The sequence below is a fragment of the Ranitomeya imitator genome, chromosome 9 (genome assembly GCF_032444005.1).
Source record: "Ranitomeya imitator isolate aRanImi1 chromosome 9, aRanImi1.pri, whole genome shotgun sequence".
In the NCBI taxonomy this organism is placed as follows: domain Eukaryota; kingdom Metazoa; phylum Chordata; class Amphibia; order Anura; family Dendrobatidae; genus Ranitomeya; species Ranitomeya imitator.
The window spans coordinates 40,862,911-40,886,484 of record NC_091290.1 but is presented as its reverse complement, the minus strand read 5'-3'; the positions used below and the strand labels follow the sequence as shown (position 1 = coordinate 40,886,484).

At 42.6% G+C, this 23,574-nt stretch overlaps 1 protein-coding gene across 6 annotated transcripts in view; it reads right to left on the bottom strand.

Annotated features, from left to right (window-relative positions):
- The window catches only part of LOC138648861 (inositol-trisphosphate 3-kinase B-like), a 227,394-nt gene that overhangs the window by 176,630 nt on the left and 27,190 nt on the right, over positions 1–23,574 (bottom strand). For 2 of the 6 annotated variants that reach the window (XM_069738819.1, XM_069738818.1), the window contains 4 exons: positions 21,772–21,952; positions 20,943–21,059; positions 16,399–16,562; positions 15,293–15,420 (listed from right to left, as the gene is read on the bottom strand). The gene's annotated coding sequence lies outside the window, so the exon portion shown is untranslated. Of the gene's footprint in view, positions 1–15,292; positions 15,421–16,398; positions 16,563–20,942; positions 21,060–21,708; positions 21,953–23,574 lie in introns of all 6 variants that reach the window. The other 4 variants (XM_069738817.1, XM_069738816.1, XM_069738820.1 and 1 more) reach the window with 2 other exon arrangements.

The following is a 23,574-nucleotide window of genomic DNA, read 5'->3' as shown; positions in this document are numbered from 1 at the left end:
GGTTTTCCCTTTACATTGTTTTGCAGGCATATGATTGTGTACTATAACACTATATGTTTATAATAACGGAGGGACCAAGTTGTTTATATGCATTGTTTTTAATTATGTTTTAAATTTTCTTTGTGTGGTTTGCCAATAAAATTCTTGTTACTTTATATGAGTTATTGTTGTTTCATATGTCCGTGGTGTGCATATATATATAGTGGCTCCTTTTCTCTTTTTTTCTGGTTGTATATTGGCCACTTTTTGCACCCCGGCTGACACCTATTTTATACAATTTATTAGTTGTGCGCTTGGTGTTTTTTGGTTTGCCATTTATGATTGGACTCAGCCGACATCTGTGAAGAGCCTGCAGAAGTTCCTGGGCTTTGCTAATTTTTACCGTCGCTTCATCGCTAATTTTTCTAGTATTGCTAAACCGTTGACTGATTTGACCAAGAAAGGTGCTGATGTGGTCAATTGGTCCTCTGCGGCTGTAGAGGCTTTTCAGGAGTTGAAGCGTCGTTTTTCTTCTGCCCCTGTGTTGTGCCAGCCAGATGTTTCGCTCCCGTTTCAGGTCGAGGTTGATGCTTCTGAGATTGGAGCAGGGGCTGTTTTGTCGCAAAGAAGTTCTGATGGCTCGGTGATGAAACCATGTGCCTTCTTTTCTAGAAAATTCTCGCCTGCTGAGCGCAATTATGATGTTGGCAATCGAGAGTTGTTGGCCATGAAGTGGGCATTCGAGGAGTGGCGACATTGGCTTGAAGGAGCTAAACATCGCGTGGTGGTCTTGACGGATCACAAGAATTTGACTTATCTCGAGTCTGCCAAACGGTTGAATCCTAGACAGGCTCGATGGTCACTCTTTTTCTCCCGTTTTGATTTTGTGGTTTCATACCTTCCGGGATCTAAGAATGTGAAGGCTGATGCCCTGTCAAGGAGTTTTGTGCCTGACTCTCCGGGTGTTCCGGAGCCGGCGGGTATTCTTAAAGAGGGAGTAATTTTGTCTGCCATCTCCCCTGATTTGCGGCGCGTGCTGCAGAAGTTTCAGGTTGATAGACCTGACCGTTGTCCAACGGAGAAACTGTTTGTCCCTGATAGATGGACTAGTAGAGTTATCTCTGAGGTTCATTGTTCGGTGTTGGCTGGTCATCCTGGAATCTTTGGTACCGGAGATTTGGTGGCTAGATCCTTTTGGTGGCCTTCTTTGTCACGGGATGTGCGTTCTTTTGTGCAGTCCTGTGGGACTTGTGCTCGGGCTAAGCCCTGCTGTTCTTGTGCCAGTGGGTTGCTTTTGCCCTTGCCGGTCCCGAAGAGGCCCTGGACGCATATTTCCATGGATTTTATTTCTGATCTCCCTGTTTCTCAAAGGATGTCGGTCATTTGGGTGGTTTGTGATCGCTTCTCTAAGATGGTCCATTTGGTACCCTTGTCTAAATTGCCTTCCTCCTCTGATTTGGTGCCATTGTTTTTCCAGCATGTGGTTCGTTTGCATGGCATTCCGGAGAACATCGTCTCGGACAGAGGTTCCCAGTTTGTTTCGAGGTTTTGGCGGTCCTTTTGTGCTAAGATGGGCATTGATTTGTCTTTTTCTTCGGCTTTCCATCCTCAGACTAATGGCCAGACCGAGCGAACTAATCAGACTTTGGAAACTTATTTGAGATGCTTTGTTTCTGCTGATCAGGATGATTGGGTGTCCTTCTTGCCTTTGGCTGAGTTCGCCCTTAATAATCGGGCCAGCTCGGCTACTTTGGTTTCCCCTTTTTTCTGTAATTCTGGTTTCCATCCTCGTTTCTCTTCAGGGCAGGTTGAGCTTTCGGACTGTCCTGGTGTGGATACTGTGGTGGACAGGTTGCAGCAGATTTGGACTCATGTGGTGGACAATTTGACATTGTCCCAGGAGAAGGCTCAACGTTTCGCTAACCGCTGGCGCTGTGTTGGTCCCCGACTTCGTGTTGGGGATTTGGTTTGGTTGTCATCTCGTCATGTTCCTATGAAGGTTTCCTCTCCTAAGTTTAATCCTCGTTTCATTGGGCCATATAAGATTTCTGAAGTTCTTAATCCTGTGTCATTTCGTTTGGACCTTCCAGCTTCTTTTGCCATCCATAATGTGTTCCATAGGTCGTTGTTGCGGAGATACGTGGTGCCTATGGTTCCCTCCGTTGATCCTCCTGCCCCGGTGTTGGTTGAGGGGGAGTTGGAGTATGTGGTGGAGAAGATTTTGGATTCTCGTGTTTCGAGACGGAAACTCCAGTACCTGGTCAAGTGGAAGGGTTATGGTCAGGAAGATAATTCCTGGGTTTTTGCCTCTGATGTTCATGCTGCCGATCTAGTTCGTGCCTTTCATTTGGCTCATCCTGATCGGCCTGGGGGCTCTGGTGAGGGTTTGGGGACCCCTCTTCAAGGGGGGGGTACTGTTGTGAATTCTGTTGTCGGGCTCCCTCCTGTGGTCGTGGATGGTACTTCGGCGGGTTCTGTCCATGGACTCCCTCTGGTGGCTGTGAGTGGAGCTGCTGCTTCTGAGGTTACTTACAAAGGTGACGTGTTTTATCCTTTGGTTGGCTGCTCTATTTAACTCCACTCAGATCGTTACTCCATGCCAGCTGTCAATGTTCCTGCATTGGTTCAGTTCGCTCTTGGATCTTTCTGGTGACCTGTCTACTCCAGCAGAAACTAAGTTCCTGCTTGTTATTATTTGTTCATTGTTTCCTTGTCCAGCTGCATATTATGATTTTGCCTTGCTAGCTGGAAGCTCTGGGATGCAGAGTGGCATCTCCGCACCGTTAGTCGGTGCGGAGGTCTTTTTGCACACTCTGAGTGGTCTTTTGTAGTTTTTTGTGCTGATCGCAAAGATACCTTTCCTATCCTCTGTCTGTTTAGTAAGTCTGGCCTCCCTTTGCTGAAACCTGTTTCATTTCTGCGTTTGTGACTTTCATCTTTACTCACAGTCAATATATGTGGGGGGCTGCCTTTTCCTTTGGGGAATTTCTCTGAGGCAAGGTAGGCTTTATTTTCTATCTCTAGGACTAGCTAGCTCTTAGGCTGTGAAGAGGCGTCTAGGGAGAGTCAGGAACGCTCCACGGCTATTTCTAGTTGTGTGATAGGATTAGGGGTTGCGGTCACCAGAGCTCCCACATCTCAGAGCTTGTCCTGTGTGAGTTTAACTATCAGGTCGTGCCGGGTGCTCCTAACCACCAGGTCCATAACATTCTACATTACACCACATGAAGAAAAAAAGGCGATATAGTGTCACTCTACACAGTAACAGGACCGCCCCCCCCATTTAAAACAGTATACTCAAAATAAAATAAATACAGTGTGTCCAGCAATCTGCCCCAGTGTCTCCAGCATTGCTCCCAGACAATGTGTCCACCAGCAATCTACCCCAGTGTGTCCAGCATATTGCCCACAGACAGTGTCCAGCATTCTGGCCCGCCCGGGCCCCCCGGATTGCCGTTAGCAAGAAAAAAAAAACCTGAGCTCTCCTCACCTGATCTGTGTGCTCCAGCGGCGAGCTCCCTCCAGCAGTGCGCACTCGCCAGTGACTGACAATGACGTCAGACGCCGGCGACGTGTGCGCTGCGCCTGCGGCCGACTTCAGCTACCAGCCTCCAATTGGCTGGTGGCTGTTGTTAATTATTGATGTGCGGGCGCGCGCCCGCACGTCAATAGGTGAAACTGCCGCAGTGCTGGTAGGGGCCCGGTGAGCAGACGAGACGGGGCCCGATGCGGGCCCCCTCTGCCCACCGGGCCCATACACCAGTCAGGGCAGTAATGCCCTGATGGCGGCGGGCAATCTGAGCGGTAGCCCAGGGCCCCCCCACACCACTGGGCCTTGGGCTACCGCCCAGATTGACCCTATTATGATCCGCCCCCGGGCTAACCAGAAAATAATCTGTTTTCAAGCTTTCAGAGCACATTGGCTCTTTCTTCAGGCAAGATTACAAAAAATTTTTTTTTCTAATCTTACTTGATGAAGGAGCCAATGTGCTCTGAAAGCTTGAAAACATTATTTCCTGGTTAGCCAATAAAGGTATCAATACTAGAATACTTCTGTCATCATTGGGCAGAAAAGTATTCACATTGAAAAAAAAAATGTGCAAATGGTTATTAGGCTACGGTCACACTATCAGTATTTGGTCAGTATTTTACATCAGTATTTGTAGCCAAAACCAGGAGTGGATGATAAATCCAGAAGTGGTGCATATGTGTTTCTATTATACTTTTCCTCTGAGGCTACAGTCACACCATCAGTATTTGGTCAGCATTTGGTCAGTATTTTACATCAGTATTTGTAGCCAAAACCAGGAGTGGGACAATCAGAGGAAAAGTATAATAGAAACACGTCACCACTTCTGGACTTATCACCCACTCCTGGTTTTGGCTACAAATACTGATGTAAAATACTGACCAAATACTGTTAGGCTAGGTTCACATTGCGTTAATGGGTTAACGCTAACGGACTGCGTTGCACGGCGAAATTGTCGCAATTAACGCCATGCAACGGGTCCGTTAGCGCACCCATTGATGGCAATGTGATTTGTATCTGTAGCGCATCGCTAGCGCATGCCATTTTCAGCACACGCTAGCGATGTACCGTTATTTTGTGACGGACCTCGGACGCTGCTTGCAGCGTCCGAGGTGCGTCAGAGGTCCGTTCCTCGTTAGCGCAGATCGGGGATCTGCACTAGCGGGATCTGCAAACGCGATCCCTATAAAGAAATTGAGTTAGCGCAATCCGCTAGCGCTATGCGCTTAACGGATTGCCCTAACGCAATGTGAACCTAGCCTTAGTGTGACCGAAGCCTGATTGTTTCACTCCTGGTCTTGGCTACAAATACTGATGTAAAATACTGACCAAATACTGATAGTGTGACCGTAGCCTTTCTGTTTTGCCATGTTGTTTTGTGTCCGGCATTTTTGTTAATCTGTAAAGCAATTGTGTTTGTAGGGAGATGGTAGGCCTCTTTGCCCATCAATGAAGCCAGACATTGCCAGTGTCACTGAGTACCAGGCACTGAGTCAGGTCCCAAAGCAGCTTGCTCACAATGTAAGAGTAGAATAGAAGTGAGGACAGCACTGGATACCTAGTAAAGGCCCCTTAGTCCAGTATGGTGAGCAGGCCAATGTGCTAGAGAGAGACAGTGACAAACCCAGTGTGTTCTTGTAGGATAAGCCAAGTGGTAGAGTAGTATTTCCTCCTGTGTAACAGTCAAGTGTTGTGCTGTACATTGCAAACAAGTAAATCTGTGTAACATACTGCTGTTAATATTAGGATAAGTGTTCCTTACATAGACCTTTTTTTTTTAACACGGAATGAGACTACGTTGGCACCTCTGTAGCTCTTGACATCTTTTAAGCAGAGCATTGCCCAATGCATACATAAAATGTAGCATTGTAGTGACAATGATAACCCATGGAGGCACAGTGAAACATTGACAACTAGTCATTTGTACAACACTTTGTGTGACATAAAGTCAGGGAAGGGTGTGACTGGACCCCATAGCGGTACCGCAGGACAGGTGTAAGCCAACAGCCCCTTGGGGCACAACTTAACTGAAGGACTTGTTGGCGTATCTTATGGTCTAAATCCCACATCAAACATCACTAATAATTAGTTGTGCCACTGTTGGACATAAAACAAAGTTTTCTCCATCTAGTCTGCTTAATAGAAGTTCTTGATAACTGGACCTGGACGTCAACACTTGAGCAACCCCCAAAAGCAACATTTAATCTAAACTTGTATTTATTTTTTTGGAACTGACAATTCCTTTTTCTACACAGTAGTTACCTGGGTTATCAATACTTCATCAGAAGGAAGATAAATCTATTATATTAGGTTATGTTTTTTTATTGACAACCAGGTATGGATTTTTAAATAAGGTGTATATAATTATCATCCTACATTTTATCAGACACCTACACTGAAGTATATATTTGAGGTCTATGACAGATCAAAGTGTAAAGACCAGACACACCTTGCAAGACCCACACCCTTGTCTTTTACCGCATCCACCAGTCTTGTCACCATGTTTGTGACTTCTGCTCCTAGGTTTATCAAACATTTACAGCTGGGGTTAATGGTTAACCCCTCGCTTCAGGGCTGGGCTGCACACCCCCCTCCCTGAGGCAGTCAAAAAGATAGGAGGCTCTTGCACAGGCTCTCATTTCCCTCGTGGCAGCATGATGCATTGGCAGAATCTACTTTTCAGAGCTATGGGCAAGCGGGTGAGTTAACATTTACCTTGTCGTAGGTGGTAATACGGAGACGGTAGTGATATTAGACAGCATACGCTTTAGGAAATGCGGTCTCATGTGGCATCGGATTCCTAAAATCCACTTGGAGATCAGAAACATTTACAATTTTTTGAGTCTTTAAATATAATGGGGTACGGATTTGGAGTATACAAAAAATGTTTCCTGTATTGTAAAAGTATCACAAATTTCTAAATATTGAAGGAAAGAAATGGATTAAAAAACAAAACAAAAACAGGGCACGTTTTTTTGATGTAGAAGGAAAAAGAAAAGGGCTATGGAAATACAGAGAGTAAAATATAAGAAAAAAAACAATAAATAAAGTGAAAGCAAGCGCAAGTAGCAGACGTCACGTGAAAGCGAGGCAGTGAGGTAATGTGGAGGAAACATCAGTACGAGGACATGTGGCAGGAGGCCAGCATAGTTGGAGAAGAGCATTGCTGGTCACTGTGCTAGCTGCTATGGTAAAGGATATGGGGTAAGGGTCATGTAGCATAAAGGGAACATCGAAATGTACAGTGTAAAAAGTTCACTTTTGAACTTCGTAGTCGGAGGCGCTGGGTGTGCACCGATATAACACTCAGACATGGCACCATGTTGCAGTTTTAGGAGTTTATGAACCTGAATCTGCAATGTTTTCATGTAGCAGTTTTTTTTTATTATATGTAGTCTGACAGCAGAAGCCAAGTCACTGCTATAGGGACAACTGAAAAAGACGTCTTTATAGAAGTGCCGACAAGGAAACTGGAACGTCACTGGTTATTATGTACAATGGCAGCAATTATAGCTACCGTAGTTAGAAATGATCAATTAGTCAATTACATGCACAGAGATGATTCTATAAATTGGACCGAGATCTTACAACAATGCACGGACTGGCACCGGCTTCATATATTTCTATGCAGCTGTCACGCTCGGGTGGGGAGAGCCGCCGGTCAGTCCGGGCACTGCGTTCTCATCTCGGTCTGATTTATATGGCCGCCTGACTGCGCCTCCAAAATGGCTGTAAGATCGAATGTATCTATTGTACCCTGATACTTTTGTAAACCCTCCCTAAACCATATTTCTGAGGACAGGAAACCACTGAAAAGAGAACACATAATTAGGAAATCTATTCTTCACAATTTAATGAGTCGCCGTCGTTGGGAATTTCCTTTTCATAAATCAATAGTCCAGACGTATATAAGAAACTTTGCAATAGATTTTATTACAGAAATCCGCTTCTTTCTCCTCTTGAACCGAAATTTGTCTTCACTGAATACAGATTTTCCCATTAGAAAAGAGTCAGACGGCCGTATAACTCAGACGAGGATCACAACGTAATTCTCGGACTGGCCGACCCGAGTGACAGCTGCATAGAAATACATGCTCTTACACTTGGATCGGCAGAGCCGCCAGCCAGTCCGAGCTCTGTGTTGCGATCCTCATCCAAATTATGCGGTCGTCTGACTCTTCCTATATGGAGATAGAAGACGGCAGTTGGTGTTCATAAAGTTCTATGGAGAACTGTAATTTTCACGTTAGGAGGAACTTACAGCAGAATGTCTGTCTCTAATTCCTCCTCCCCTTCATCCATAGAATTTTAAAAGCACCAACTGTAATATATCTCAGTAATGGAAAACTTGTCTTCGCTGGATATAGATTTTACCCGCGAATTGAGAGTGAACGATCCGTCCAGGTGGAGAAAGAAGTCAATTTCTCTGATGAGATATATTAGCTGTATTCATGTGCACTATTGATTTATTTTAAAAAAAATTACACTTTAAACTATATTAATAGTGAGTTGCTTTGTCTAGGATCAATAGACCCTACATATAAATATACGGTAACTTCCACCATGTTTTCTGCCAAACCTTCACGCTTCTACACTTTTTAGAAAACAAGCTGCATCTGCGTTCGTGCCCTGTAGATAAAATATTATTATATTTCCATTATGAAGCATTCTAACACCACACCATATTCAGAAATTGGGAAAATGTTCTGAAGAATTTGATTGTTGTGATCTGAAGGGTAAATAATTCAGTACTCCTTAATATAGGCGGCCATAATCGTGATGTTTACAGGATCACTATTGAATCTGATTTCTAAAATATTTTGGAACAGGACGAAAAACTTAAAAAAAAAAAATAAATAAAAAAAAAAAATATGATTCACAAAACTGTCCTTTTTATGGTTCAGATGAAAATAAAATTGAATGAATGAAGATATATATATATATATATATATATATATATATATATATATATATATATATATATATATATATATATATATATATATATATATATATCACAAAATTGTCTTTTAATGGTCAAAGTGAAATGAAAATTAAATGAATGAAGATAAAAAGTATAATAGCTGTCTAGCCAGAAAATATTATATACCATATCTGTAATATTGTAAATATTTCTTCTGTGTAGAGTAACAAACAGATTATCAGAAATCTGGTGGAACGATTTATCCCATATATTTTACATTTATTAGAACTAAATATGTGATGACTCAGTCGTGCGGTTTCCTAAAATCTCCTTTTAGATCATGTTTAAATAATTGCATTTTTTATGCACTATAATTTAGCAGCATGCGGAAGAGAAATGTACCATGGTACCATGACAAAACACAAGAAAACCCCCCCCACCAAAAACGCATCAGAAACCCACCAAAAACGCAGTAAAAAAAAACATCAAAAAGAAAGCAAAAAAACAAGCAACAAAACTAAGCAAAACCTGCTTTTTGAAGCAAGTTTCTTACTGCCAAGAGAGTAGGTTTTGCCTGTGGGGACGCAACGTGTGAACATAGCCTTAGGCTTCATTTGCAAATATCAGAAAGATGTCCTATAATTGAGAAAATTATTTGCGGCACTGGAAATAAATGATAGAAAATGTTTTCTTTGGAAAACTATGTCTATAGGGAGGGGGTTGAAAAATTGCAGCCACTGCATTAATTTCAGTAAATTACAGTTATCAAATGGAACAGAACCACTGCATATACATGTATCCAATATGGAATATCACATGCTTGCGGTCACCTGACCAACGTTCTCTGACACCGCAGAGTTTTGACAGGGTGAGGGTTCACAAGTCTGCAGTCCCAAAGAGTGGCTGAAGACTTATAAGTTAAGACTGGACAACCCCTTTAAGGCCGAAGTCACACATGCGAGAAACACGTCCGTGTCTCGCATGTGAAAACCAAGCTCTGGCGCCGGCACTTGGGAGCGGAGCGTGCGGCTCCATGTGTTCCTATGCGGCTGCATGCTCCGCTCCGAAGTGCCGGCGCCAGAGCTTGGATTTCACATGCGAGACACGGACGTGTTTCTCGCATGTGTGACTCCGGCCTAAAGGATTATTCCCAAAAAGTTAAATTATCCTCTATTCATGGGATAGGGGCTACCTAACTGATTGCTAGGTGACTGCTGGGATCCCTCGCAATCACTGAGATTAGGCACCTGGAGACAAGTACACCGTGCTCTGCAGACCCCATCTATAATGGAGCAGAGGTGTACTCCGCACTCTCCCCCAATCCCATAGACAATGTATTGAGCAGAGGCCAAGGATTCACACTTTTCCTCCATTCATCCCGAGGCTGCAGAGGCCGCTTCCTGGATAGAGAGCCTCAATCTCGGGACAGTAAAGGTTCCCAGAAGTCGGATCCCCAGCGATCAATAAGTTATCCCCTATCCGAGGAGATGAGATTTTGGTAAATAACCCTTTAGATCGCCATAGAACGCTATAGTAACCTGCCCTATGTGAATGAGGCAATAAGGGTGATTTCTAGTGATGAGCGAATATACTCGTTACTCGAGATTTCTCGAGCATGCTCAGGTGTCCTCCGAGTATTTTTTAGTGCTCGGAGATTTAGTTTTTCTCGCCGCAGCTGAATGATTTACATCTGTTAGCAGCATACGTACATGAAAATGAAGGTATCCAGCTCAGGAAACTAATGATTTCACATTTGCGTCTCTGTGCGCAGCGTATCATCCGCACAGATCCGCATGCATCATGCGTACCTATCTTTAACATGGCGTACGCAGGGACATGGCGTTCGCATCAGTTCACATGTGTGGTTTCGCGGTGTGCGGCAGGATCCGGTGAACGCAACATGTTGCATTTTTGGAGGAGTCAAAAATCCATCAAGTATGTGCACTAATCCGCTAAAAAAACGCATTACTGTCTATGGGAACACATGTGTACGCATGTCCTTGCGTACAGATGCGTTCGATGCGCTTGCGTACTTCAGACTGCGCATGTCCAGGAACTGATTGGGACACACCCTCCTGGAAGTATTGAATGCATGCGTATAGAAAACGCAAATGCAGGCAAAAAACGCATACGATTGCATGCACACGCAGCATTTTTTTTCCCGTAATGCGTAAGCTGATGCGAATAAAAACGCTGCGTCTGCATGCGTTTTTGCATGAATTGCACATGCAGATGATATGATGCGCACATATACGCAAATGTGAACTTAGCCTAAATATTCCTTAGTATAGCAGGGAGATGTGATTCGCTAACAATCTGTTAGTGGGGGAGATGTAGGAAAAGAATCAATATTATACACATTAACCGGGTGTAAACAAGTCTCACGGCTTTACACAAGCGGTAACAATCACAGCTCTGTACGGAAGTATTAATATTAAAGACATGATATAGCGCCTATATGCTGTGCCCAGACAGTACTGGACTTTACCCCGGTTATAAAGCAGAAGGGTGCGGCCAACATGACTACAGGGCAAAGTGTATGATGGACACCCTGCAGATCATCAGACGCCATCATAAGCAGCAGCAAGAGAGAGCATAAGGAATACAAATAGAATCATAGTATCAGGGATTATATAAATATATACATTTATATAGATAGATAGATATGTATACATATACATATATGCATAGTGAACAAAAAGGGGAACAGCACAGAAAGACACAAAAATAGAGGACTCCAATGCCCTATGGCGTGGCAACGTTTCGGACAAAACAAATCCCTTCTCAAGGGATTGTTTTGTCCGAAACGTTTCCACGCCATAGGGCATTGGAGGCCTCTTTTTGCGTCTTTTTGTGCCGCTCCCCTTTTTGTTCACTGTTCGAAAGGCCATTGGAATGCTGGTCAGGGAAGCGTGCACGCTTTAAGGTATTTTTTCTGGTGCTGTTCCTCTTTTTCTATCTATATATATGTGTGTATATAGATATATCTATATATATTTATATTAGCTGACATGATATATGTATATATATATATGAAATATATGCAATCAGCTAATATAAATATATTGATATAAATATAAAATATATTATATCTATATTAGCTGACATATATATATATATATATACATACTAGATGGCAGCCCGATTCTAAAGAATCGGGAGTCTAGAATCCATATATACTTTATTTATTCAAATGTAAGAATAATACAATTAATAAATAATAGTAAGAAAGAACAAAAATAATAGGCAGTATATGGAGAAAACACCAAACAAAAGTTCAAAATTGGTGTGAAAATGTCACTGAACCACTTTACAACTAAATATATATAGTTTTGGTAAATGGTATTATCATTTTTTTGACGAAATTCGGCAGGAGCTTGAAGAGCAACGTCACTGGGCCCGCCTCCACGCAGTAGAAACTTGCTGTGAGGTAAAAATTCAAAAATCACACCAAAATGGCGGGCGGAGTGTGTCACAGTACGGCACGTTTCTGATTGGTCGCTCGCAGCAGGCGGCAACCAATCAGACACTGGACACTGTTGACGTCACTTATCTCCGGACATTAGCTCCGGACATTAGCTCCGGACATTAGCTCCGGACATTAGCTCCGGACATTAGCTCTGGACATTAGCTCCGGACATTAGCTCCGGACAAAGCCACGGAAGTTGGCACAAATTGCAGGAAGTAGTATTCTAGGCAATTAATCTGCGGACATTAGCTCCGGACATTATCTCCGGACATTAGCTCCGGACATTAGCTCCGGACATTAGCTCCGGACATTAGCTCCGGACATTAGCTCCGGACAAAGCCACGGAAGTTGGCAGAAATTGCAGGAAGTAGTATTCTAGGCAATTAATCTCCGGACATTAGCTCCGGACATTATCTCCGGACATTAGCTCCGGACATTAGCTCCGGACAAAGCCACGGAAGTTGGCACAAATTGCAGGAAGTAGTATTCTAGGCAATTATATATTAGATATATATATATATGCACTGCTCAAAAAAATAAAGGGAACACTTAAACAACAGAATATAACTACAAGTAAATCAAACTTCTGTGAAATCAAACTGTCCACTTAGGAAGCAGCACTGATTGACAATCAATTTCACATGCTGTTGTGCAAATGGAATAGACAACAGATGGAAATTATTGGCAATTATCAAGACACCCTCAATAAAGGAGTGGTTCTACAGGTGGGGACCACAGACCACATCTCAGTACCAATGCTTTCTGGCTGATGTTTTGGTCACTTTTGAATGTTGGTTGTGCTTTCACACTCATGGTAGCATGAGACGGACTCTACAACCCACACAAGTGGCTCAGGTAGTGCAGCTCATCCAGGATGGCACATCAATGCGAGCTGTGGCAAGAAGGTTTGCTATGTCTGTCAGCGTAGTGTCCAGAGGCTGGAGACCCTACCAGGAGACAGGCCAGTACACCAGGAGGGGGCTGTAGGAGGGCAAAAACCCAGCAGCAGGACCGCTACCTCAGCCTTTGTGCAAGGAGGAACAGGAGGAGCACTCCCAGAGCCCTGCAAAATGACCTCCAACAGGCCACAAATGTGCATGTGTCTGCACAAACGGTTAGAAATCGACTCCATGAGAATGGTCTGAGTGCCCGACGTCCACAGATGTGGGTTGTGCTCACAGCCCAACACCATGCAGCACGCTTGGCATTTGCAACAGAACACCAGGATCGGCAAATTCGCCACTGGTGCCCTGTGCTCTTCACAGATGAAAGCAGGTTCACACTGAGCACATGTGACAGACGTGACAGAGTCTGGTAACACAGTGGAGAGTGATCTGCTGCCTGCAACATCCTTCAGCATGACCGGTTTGGCAGTGGGTCAGTAATGGTGTCCAGTGGCATTTCTTTGGAGGACCGCACAGCCCTCCATGTGCCTGCCAGAGGTAGCCTGACTGCCATTAGGTACCGAGATGAGATCCTCAGACCCCTTGTGAGACCATATGCTGGTGCGGTTGGCCCTGGGTTCCTCCTAATGCAGGACAATGCCAGACCTCATGCGGCTGGAGTGTGTCAGCAGTTCCTGCAAGATGAAGGCATTGAAGCTATGGACTGGCCCATCCGTTCCCCAGACCTTAAACCGATTGAACACATCTGGGACATCATGTCTCGCTCCATCCACCAACATCACGTTTTATCAGACTGTCCAGGAGTTGGCAGATGCTTTAGTCCAGGTCTAGGAGGAGATCCCTCAGGAGACCATCCGCCGGCTCATCAGGAGCATGCCCAGGTATTGCACAGTAGGGAGGTCATACAGGCACGTGGAGGCCACACACAATACTGAGCATCTTTTCCTTGTCATGAGGCATTTCCACTGAAGTTGGATTAGCCTGTAATTTGATTTTCCACTTTGATTTTGAGTATCATTCCAATTCCAGACCTCCATGGGATATTAGTTGTGACTTACATTGATAATTGTCATGTTTTATTGTTCTCAACAGAATTGTAAGAATAAATACCATGATCTTTTACGTCACCATATTAACTAGTACAGTTAAATATTGCATACCTCTAAAGGGGCTGTCTTGTTAATATAAGCCCTAGTCTAAGAAGTCAGCGATCAGGAAATTCTGCAAATCAGTGGATATCAGCAGCCAGACGCTTCATCCTGACTACGGTTGCGTTGCCCTGGTCCGGCGTCCAGTTTTGTCTACCAGGGCAGCTGGACCAGGGCAGTCTGGTTGCAATGTGAACCTCTGCAATTTCACTCCTTCGCCAATGATGTGTGTACATGGTTGATACAATAGGGAGCGGCGGTGTTATTGATGAGATCTTTAAAGCCATATAAGAATTCATTGCACAAACATTACAGTAAGAAGAAGTAAAGATCAGCCACTTGTGGACTTGGCAGGAGATCCAGGTATCACTCTCCAGTCCCGGGATGGCTGTGTATTCTACACACCAAGACATAGTCAGAAGTATCTTCAGCTTTGGCACTTGACCTTGAGATTACTCCTTCCTATACAGAAGAGATGGCAGTGGCTGTTCTTCACATTGTCCCACCGCCCAAGACTCTACTGTTCCATCTTGGGTGAGTATTTGCAGCAGATATTTTTTGGGGGGGCAAGAAAGACGACGCATACAATATGTGTGGTTTTTATGCATTTTTTGCATGTTTTTTATGCATTTTTTTTGCATCCCCCCCCCCATTGATTTGAACGTATGAATAATGTTGCAAAAATACTGAAAGAATTGACAGGAATCAGATTTGAAAAAAACACGCTGATGGTTAAAATCCGCAAGGTAAAAATTAGCGGATTTCAGAAACCTTATTACCTTTGTTGATAGTGTAAACCGCAGCACTGAAAAAAAACACGGGGAGAAAAAACAAATGCAACTAAAATTTCCAGATATCTTCTTCCCAATGCCAGTACTATAAGGATGCAGGAGATTTTACTCACGCAGTTGGCAGCAGATTATTTTTTTTCCCCATGTGAATGATCCCTAATAACGTCACATCGAGGTCATAGAGATTTCTAACATCAAGAACAAGGGTTATAAAACATTGACATGAGTTTTATGTGCAGCAGCAAGAACAGGATGAGCAGTACTAATGGAAGCTTCTGACATCTCCATCTTCTTTCCCCACGGTTGGTTTATGGCTCCTAGGTGCAGGTTATGTGTTTACTTCTTAGGAACTTTCTTTGTGATCAGGCTATAACTACGACACGTCGTATCATCGGGGAAAGAGAATATTGTTTAACACGGCGCAATGTGTTAGGAATAAAAATCAGATATATTGTAAAGGAAAATGAACATGTTTCCACCTCCCATCTAACCACGGCGCTGTTCTTGTCTCTCCAGGTGAGGACCAAGTCCCAGAACGTTTTCTCACCTGCAGTGTCCCGATGCTCATGACTTGTAACAGCAACTCCATGTGGAATGTGGACACGGTTCTTCCGGTGGAGATGCTGTTATCCGTGATGGACATCCCTACGTCTTCAGAAGATCCATTTGGAAGATCTGCATTGGAAAGATGCCATGTACAATGATAAAATCGAATGGAGCGCCATAAAACAGGAGTCTTCATCTTGTTAATGGTGGCAAGTGGTAGACAATGGTTATGCACTAACAAATATGTGTGTGTGTGTATATATATATATATATATATATATATATATATATATATATATATATATATATATATATATATATATATATATATATATATATATATATATATATATATATATATATATATAAAAAAAGGAACAGCCCAGTATAGATACTTATCTTCGGGTGCAAGGCCACTAGACAATCCGTCCAATGATTATCCAAACTTCATAGAATTCCAAAAAAGAGGCAGCACTCCATTGTTTCAGTGGAAAAATGTGCAAGATTTTAATCAACCCACACGTCTGGGTGACGTTTCGGCTACAAATGAGCCTTTCTCAAGCTCGAAAAAGGTTCATTTGCAGCCGAAACGCTGCCCAGACATGTGGGTTGATTAAAATCCTGCACATTTTTCCACTGAAACAATGGAGTGCTGCCTCTTTTTTGGAAATTATATATATATATATATATATATATATATATATATATATATATATATATATATGTATATATATATATACACCACTTTAACGAATAACAACCTATTTTACAGGGTATAATATTTTCACAAGAGAACAGAAGAGATCAAAAAGATAATTAAAATGCAATAGTTTGTTCACCAAAAATATATATATTTAAAAAAATATTTTAAAAAGTGTAGAAGGGAATGCCTCAAAAAAGGAACACAAAGTAAGCCTGGCATAGAACGCGTGATGAACAAGTATGTAGATCGCATAGTATAGTGTCATAATGAGGGATAACGTTATTATTACAAAAGTCTATTCAAAAATTCTGTGATTTTCCTTTTAAGACTCCTGCCCAGACTTTTGATCACCCTACAGCCGCCGTGCCACAGGTATAAGCAAAATACAGGTTGGTACACATTACCTAATGCTGCAGCAATCACCAAGGAACAGGGAAAACCGGGCGTTCTGTCCCTTCGCTCCGACGCGCGTTTTGCCTCGCTTCTTCAGGGGGGAGGGGGGCCAATGGTTTAGCATTTCGCCTGACTTTTTCTTGGGGCAGGCTGTCAATGGTTGCAGGATACAGTCCTAAAAAAATGTGGACATTCATTTTGAAAAACAAAACAAAACAATGGCGAATATTAAATGATAGAAAGGACTCACACCTGCCTCTGAGAATACATCTATATATGAAGGACCGCTGAAGCATAGATGACAATGTGCCCATTATAACAAATATTGACTTCATGAAATAAATCGAGGTAGTCCATTCGTTCAGATTCACTGTCAAAGGAAAAATATCAAAATGGGCTCGGTGTTGGGTTTTGGAGAAAGACCTGGTGCATGTAGAGGGGAGTCTGGCACGAGTCATTGTAAAAAGGTTCAGACTCACCATTAACGGCTCACCTCTCTCTGAGGCTCACATCATGGCAGTATGGCTACCGCTATACTACCTTGGCCCAATTCTATGGAATATCATTTTCCAAAAACATAAAGGCTTGTTTTGGTCTAACTTAATAACGGCAGGAACTGCCACCAAGGTACTCGGGTGTCCAGACTATATCCCAACTTCTGATGGGGAAAATGAAAACTTTAATATTAATGACCTTTAAACGCCCATTTAAAGGGGCTGTCCCCTATTCAGTTATTTTTGGCAACTATGCTTAGTTACATGTAAAATGACAACCTGTGATGAATGCTGCCTGACTCTCTGCTGATTGGCTGCAGCGGTGATAACACATCATCAACGCTGCAGAAAATCACCCAGCTGTTGTAGATGGCAAGAGCCACGCAGCTCAGTGATTGTCAGCGTGGCTGCAGCCAATCAACAGGAACTGAGACAACGGTGGAGACTTAGCTCTGGATCCGAGGAGGACAAGTAAAGCTCAGTTTGTTATTTCACATAGAACGTAGCTCGTGTGCTGAGCAATCGATGAACGCGGAAGAGCTAGAGAGCTGCGGTAGTTCCATCCACACATCAATCATTTGATCCTAGGGGAGGGATGGACAGACCCCCACCGATCTGATATTGATGATTTATCCTAAGGACAAGTCATCAATATCCTGTAGAACCCAGAATTCCACGGGAAGTGACTGCTCTGATTTATACTTCTCCAGTGATGATAGAGTGATAGATCTGTAGGTGACAGACCATGGATCAGATATTACAGCCCCCCGTCCTCGCAGGTCACACGTCCTGTGTATCTGACCATTCTTACCAAGTGCACCTTTCTGTTCTTACAACTTTATCAATTGCCAAATTATTTGTCAATGTTTGCCAGTGTCTTCAAATATTTACCGAGTCCCTCGTTTCTATGAACACTCGCTAAACACAACCTTGCGTCTTAAAATATTTGCCAAGTGCACAGCAATACCTGGACGTGTCTAATGAGCACCCCTCGCTGCTGTGAATGGCTAGCGGCTGTCACTTTATTTCTGCCTTTCCTCTTTATTCTATTATTTATGGTTGGAATCAGCCAGATAAGAAACATTCTGTAAGGCTACCATCCCACCAGGAGCTTTTGATGTGGCAGGTTTTCTGCACCCATTAAGTAAAATAAGTTACCATAATAAATTGCATGAACAAGAGCGTATTTTCAGTCTTCCAAAACATCCGATCGCACTCGGTCCAATGTTATTGATATTTTTCTCAGACCAAGGACAAAAAACAAAAACAAATCGCAGCATGCTTGTGCTCGATCCGATATTCGGATCTCACTCGGCCATGCGAGTCAATGAGCGTGTTGAAACCATCGGACAGCACTCGGATGACATCTGAGTGCAGCCGGATTTCTGCGCACTCACAGAATGGGGAAGGTGGAGACATTTTTTTCCCTCCGTCTTCTCCTCCTCCGAGAGAATCGGATCAAACTCTGATTGATCAGTGTCATTTGCATAATCGTCCTGATTATTACATGGTCGCCGCAAGAGAAAGGCGCTGCATGTGCCGGATCATTTACAATATTTACTTAGTGAGAACGGTTTCTGCCAACCTTCTTCACCTGTGCAAGAAAAGGCAGGACGGCTTTGTTTGCTTGTATGTAAGTCGCTGCCTGTCGCCTCCGATAGAAGATTTGCTGCGTGAAAAAAACCCAAACACTTCTTTGAAAAGAATTTGTGCATATCCAGATGATATTTCCGCATATCACCACGTATCATAAGACCACTGTCCAATGCTACTTTCAAGTTGTCTCAAAGAAGTATTCTTATATAATATGTGTAGATGAATGTGTAGTATATATTTCACTAGTGCCGTAGAGATCTGTATAATCACCAGATCCCTAATATTCTCTTATTTATAGAATCGCATCCTTATCAGCATAAGTACGGGCCACAAGTTAACCTGCAGATGCCACTGAAAGAATGCCATGGTAGCCACACTAGCCATCTGTCACTAGGTGTCACAAGCAGAGACATTATCCAAATATACAGTACAAAAAATTAAAGCCGTGCAGTTTTTCCTTTATTTTAATATTATGAGAGTTGTTCTTGTATCTTCATAGAAAAAAAACTTAAATATTACTTTCACAATGTGACTTAATCCAGTTCCTGGGGGAGTCGTTGCCATAATTTCTATATTATTATTATTATTTTATTTATTTTTTTATCATTACTGATATTATTAATAGTATTACTATTATTCATATTATTAGATTTTTATTGTGATCATTACTGCTATTATTAATACTGTTATTATTTATATTATTACTGTTGTTATTATTATTAATAATAGTATTAGATCATTACTGTTATTATTATTATTATTATTAATAATAATATTAATGTTATATTTTTATCACTACTATTATTATTATTGATATTATTATATTTTTATCACTACTGTTATTATTATTATTATTGATATTATATTTTTATCAGTACTGTTATTAATATTACTAGATTTTTATATTTACTGTTATTCATAATAATAATATTGTAATTGTATCATTACTGTTATTGTTATAATTATTACTAATAATAATCATAATATTGTTATATATTTATCATTACTTTTATTATTATTATTACCAGTGTTGTTATTGCAGCAGAAAAAAAAAAGAGAATATTACTAAGACTATACAGGAATATATAATGGCTGGTAAAACGGCAGAGCATTACAATATGAGAGTGCACGGGTCTATGACCTATGATTTGACAGCCAGGAAATGCAAAGTCTGCCTGTCAATTCTGTAGGCCACAGGTGCGTCCACCTTGCTAGTCTGCATGGAAAAGATGAAGAATGATCATAGCACATGAAGAAATTCACAGTATAAGTAATTGAGGGTATTGTTTCTCCTTGTGTGGCCACAAGATGGCGCTAGAAGCAAACATCTTCCAAACCATCAGTGTCAGTTCTAACATGGGCACTCCCATCTGACCTGTATTGGGAGAGATAAAGTTTTATGTTCTTGTGTACTTTGTAATATAATGGAATACACTTGTTCTACCTGGAAAGAAAAGTAAAAAAAAAATAAATAAAATAAAAGGTAATTATTTAAAAACAGAAACGTGCATACATAGTCATTAGTAATCTGTGAACATGGTTTTAGGAGCTTCTGTGTTGAAATGACAAGAGAAGAAGAGACTTTCTGTACAGGATAAGTATGAAGCCAATCACTGCCTGCTTACACAGAATAAAAAAAACTTTTGATGTGCTGCCATTAGATTGGTTGAGGCACCTTTGTATTAAATGGGCGTTTACATGTTTTTAAAGGGTCTTTTTGATAGAAATTGGGTAGCGCCTAAATGTCTGGGAAATTGGGTTTTAAAGCAGATAAGCAAAGAAAATGTGCACATCATCATCCTGAGGAAAAGTCATCAGAATGAGATCGATGGGGTCCAGCACCCCCGATCAGCAGCCGGATGTCAATATTGAACGGCGCCAGCTCTGCTCGACGCGGATCAACTCCTAATCTCTTAGTCTATGTTCATATTTCCAGTAATCCTCAGTTAGAATGAAATCATTTTTCTCCCATTTGAAAAGAATCAGTTTTTGTACCAACTAGTTTTTATTTTCCTTTTTTAGGTTTTGTTTTTCTTCTCACTTTTTATTTATTCATTAATTTTCATTTACTTTTCCCATTGTACCTCCAATAAGGTCGTAAAAGACTTTTGGGGGCATTTCAACATTTAAATACATTTTTATTATTGCTAAATTCTCAGAGAACTCAGACTGCCATATCAACCCTATTTGCAGGGGAAATTCAGCCTCCTTTTTCTACTAAACATCTAATGTGGGCCTGCTAGGACCTAGCATCTCCTGATCCCTTTTGGAACCTGATTATTGCACCATCGCTGGGTTTGGCGAAGGAAGAACTGTCAGTGCTTCCTATACTTTATACACAGAGCTTGTACAGCCTCGTGCATACAGCGATCAGGAAGGCAGAGATTATAATAAAATGGGGATTCTAGCGCTCTGTGACAGAGAAATAAAACAGTCAACAAGGTATATAACTAATTGTGCCTTGCCTAAGAAACGTCAATCAAGCCAAGAGGGGGTCCGACCAGCGAGACTATTCATGGGAGCCGCTCCACCTTCACGACACCGTCCGGCATTTAAAATTGTTTTTCTGCATTATTCATAATCTGTTGGAATGTAGAAGAGCATCATTGTGAACTCGTTACCCTCCTGGATAAGAAATTTGAAAAATTTATGGATGTTTTCTGAAGAATGCTGAGCTAGTGGGGGAGCAGGAGCGCAGCAAACAGCGAGCTCACACGACGTGCTAGTGAGGGAGCAGAAGCGCAGCAAACAGCGAGCTCACAGAACGTGCTAGTGAGGGAGCAGGAGCGCAGCAAACAGCGAGCTCACACAACGTGCTAGTGAGGGAGCAGGAGCGCAGCAAACAGCGAGCTCACACGACGTGCTAGTGGGGGAGCAGGAGCGCAGCAAACAGCGAGCTCACACGACGTGCTAGTGGGGGAGCAGGAGCGCAGCAAACAGTGAGCTCACACAACGTGCTAGTGAGGGAGCAGGAGTGCAGCAAACAGCGAGCTCACATGACGTGCTAGTGGGGGAGCAGGAGCGCAGCAAACAGCGAGCTCACACAACGTGCTAGTGAGGGAGCAGGAGCGCAGCAAACAGCGAGCTCACACAACGTGCTAGTGAGGGAGCAGGAGCGCAGCAAACAGCGAGCTCACACAACGTGCTAGTGAGGGAGCAGGAGCGCAGCAAACAGCGAGCTCACACAACGTGCTAGTGAGGGAGCAGGAGCGCAGCAAACAGCGAGCTTACACAACGTGTAGAGAATGATTTCATGTACAAGAGCCCAGGGGTCTCACGAAAAACACTCAGGACCTGGATTTGTATCACTTTCCGTCAGCTCAAAGGGCTTCCACAATTAGACTTGGCGCTGGCCACTCCGCTTAGCAGAATCAATGGCTGTTTTTTACTCTTTAACCCCTATACAGGGATCTGCAGTTCTCTGCGGGGATTCCCAGGTGGAGCCTGCACAGCATGCGCTGACTGCTGGAGCAAGCTGAAAGAGGAACAGAACAGAGCCAAGGGTCAGAAGTAGAGAATAACAGGATAATGGCAAAACCTGAGTCCAAGAGCACAGTCAGGGTCAGGCCAGAATCCAGAAGAGACAAAACAGAATACTTATACAATAGCAGTTCAATACCAGTGCAGGAACTATAGTGTTAATCCAGAGGAGTAGTCCAACATAGCCGGGTCAGAAATCAGAGAAAACAATCCAATAAAATACAAAAGATAACGCTACAAAAATTTAAAGAAGTTGTCATTAAATTGCAAAATGGTTTTAACCCCCTTCACGACCTTGCGATTTTCCATTTTGGCATTTTCGTTTTTTGCCATCCTTCTTCCCAATGCCATAACTTTTTTATTTTCCACTCAAAATGGCCATGTGAAAGTTTTCTTTTTTTTTTTGCAGGACGAGTTGTACTTTTGAATGACACCGTTGATTTTACCATATAATATATATACTTATTTGTGGCGCGCTGAGCTGACGTTTTTATTGATACCATTTTTGGGCAGATACGATCTTTTGATCTCCAGTTATTGCATTTTATTGCAATGTCGCTGCAACTAGAATAACGTAATTCTGGCAATTCGACTTTATTTCTTGCTGCACCGTTTACTGATTGGGTGAAACTTAGTGAATGCGGCGATACCAAATATGTGTATTTTTTAAATTTTATTAAGGTTTTATTTTCAATGGGGCAAAAGGGGGGTGATTTGAACTTTTATACTTTTTTAATATTTTTGATTACTTGCTTCAATAGATCCCTTAGGTGACTTAGGGTATGTGCACACGTTGCGGATTCTCTGCAGATCTGCAGCGTTTTTTGAGGTGCAGAAACGCTGCAGATCCGCAATTGATTTACAGTACAATGTAAATCAATGAGAAAACAAAAAATGCTGTGCACACTTTGCGGAAAATCCGCTGCGGAAACGCTGCGGTTTAAAAGAAGTAGCATGTCACTTCTTTTTTGTGAATCTGCAGCGTTTTTGTACCCATTCCATTATAGAAAACCGCAGGGGTAAAAAACGCAGTAAGTCCGCAAGAAAACCGCAGCAAAAACACTGCGGGACCGCACAAAAAACACTGCGGAACCGCAGGTGCGTTTTCTGCCAGGAGAGGCAGAATCCGCACCAGAAATTCCTAAGCCTAATCCGCAACGTGTGCACATAGCCTCAAAGCTGCAATCGTCTGAACACTTGAGCTACACATAGCAGGGATTCAGTCCTGATAAGTGATGGGCGAACTCCCCGATGATCGGGGTCGGCGGGTTCGCCTGAGTTTTTCTGTAAAGTTCGAGTTCGGGGCCGGAGATGATGTGAACTTGCGTCCGAACCCCGAACTTGGACTTTACAGATATGGGATGTGGTGGTGGTGGGGCTGTAAAAGAAGCAGAAAATTAATAGTAAACATTGATCTACTATATAATTGTCTAAGGGTCACTTCCGTCTGTCTGTCTGTCCCGGATATTCATTGGTCGCGGCCTCTGTCTGTCATGGAAATCCAAGTCGCTGATTGGTCGTGGCAAAATGCCCACGACCATTGCCACGACCAATCAGCGATGGCCATAGTCTGGCAGGGAAATGGCCGCTGCTTTACTGCCCTGCAGTCAGCGCTGA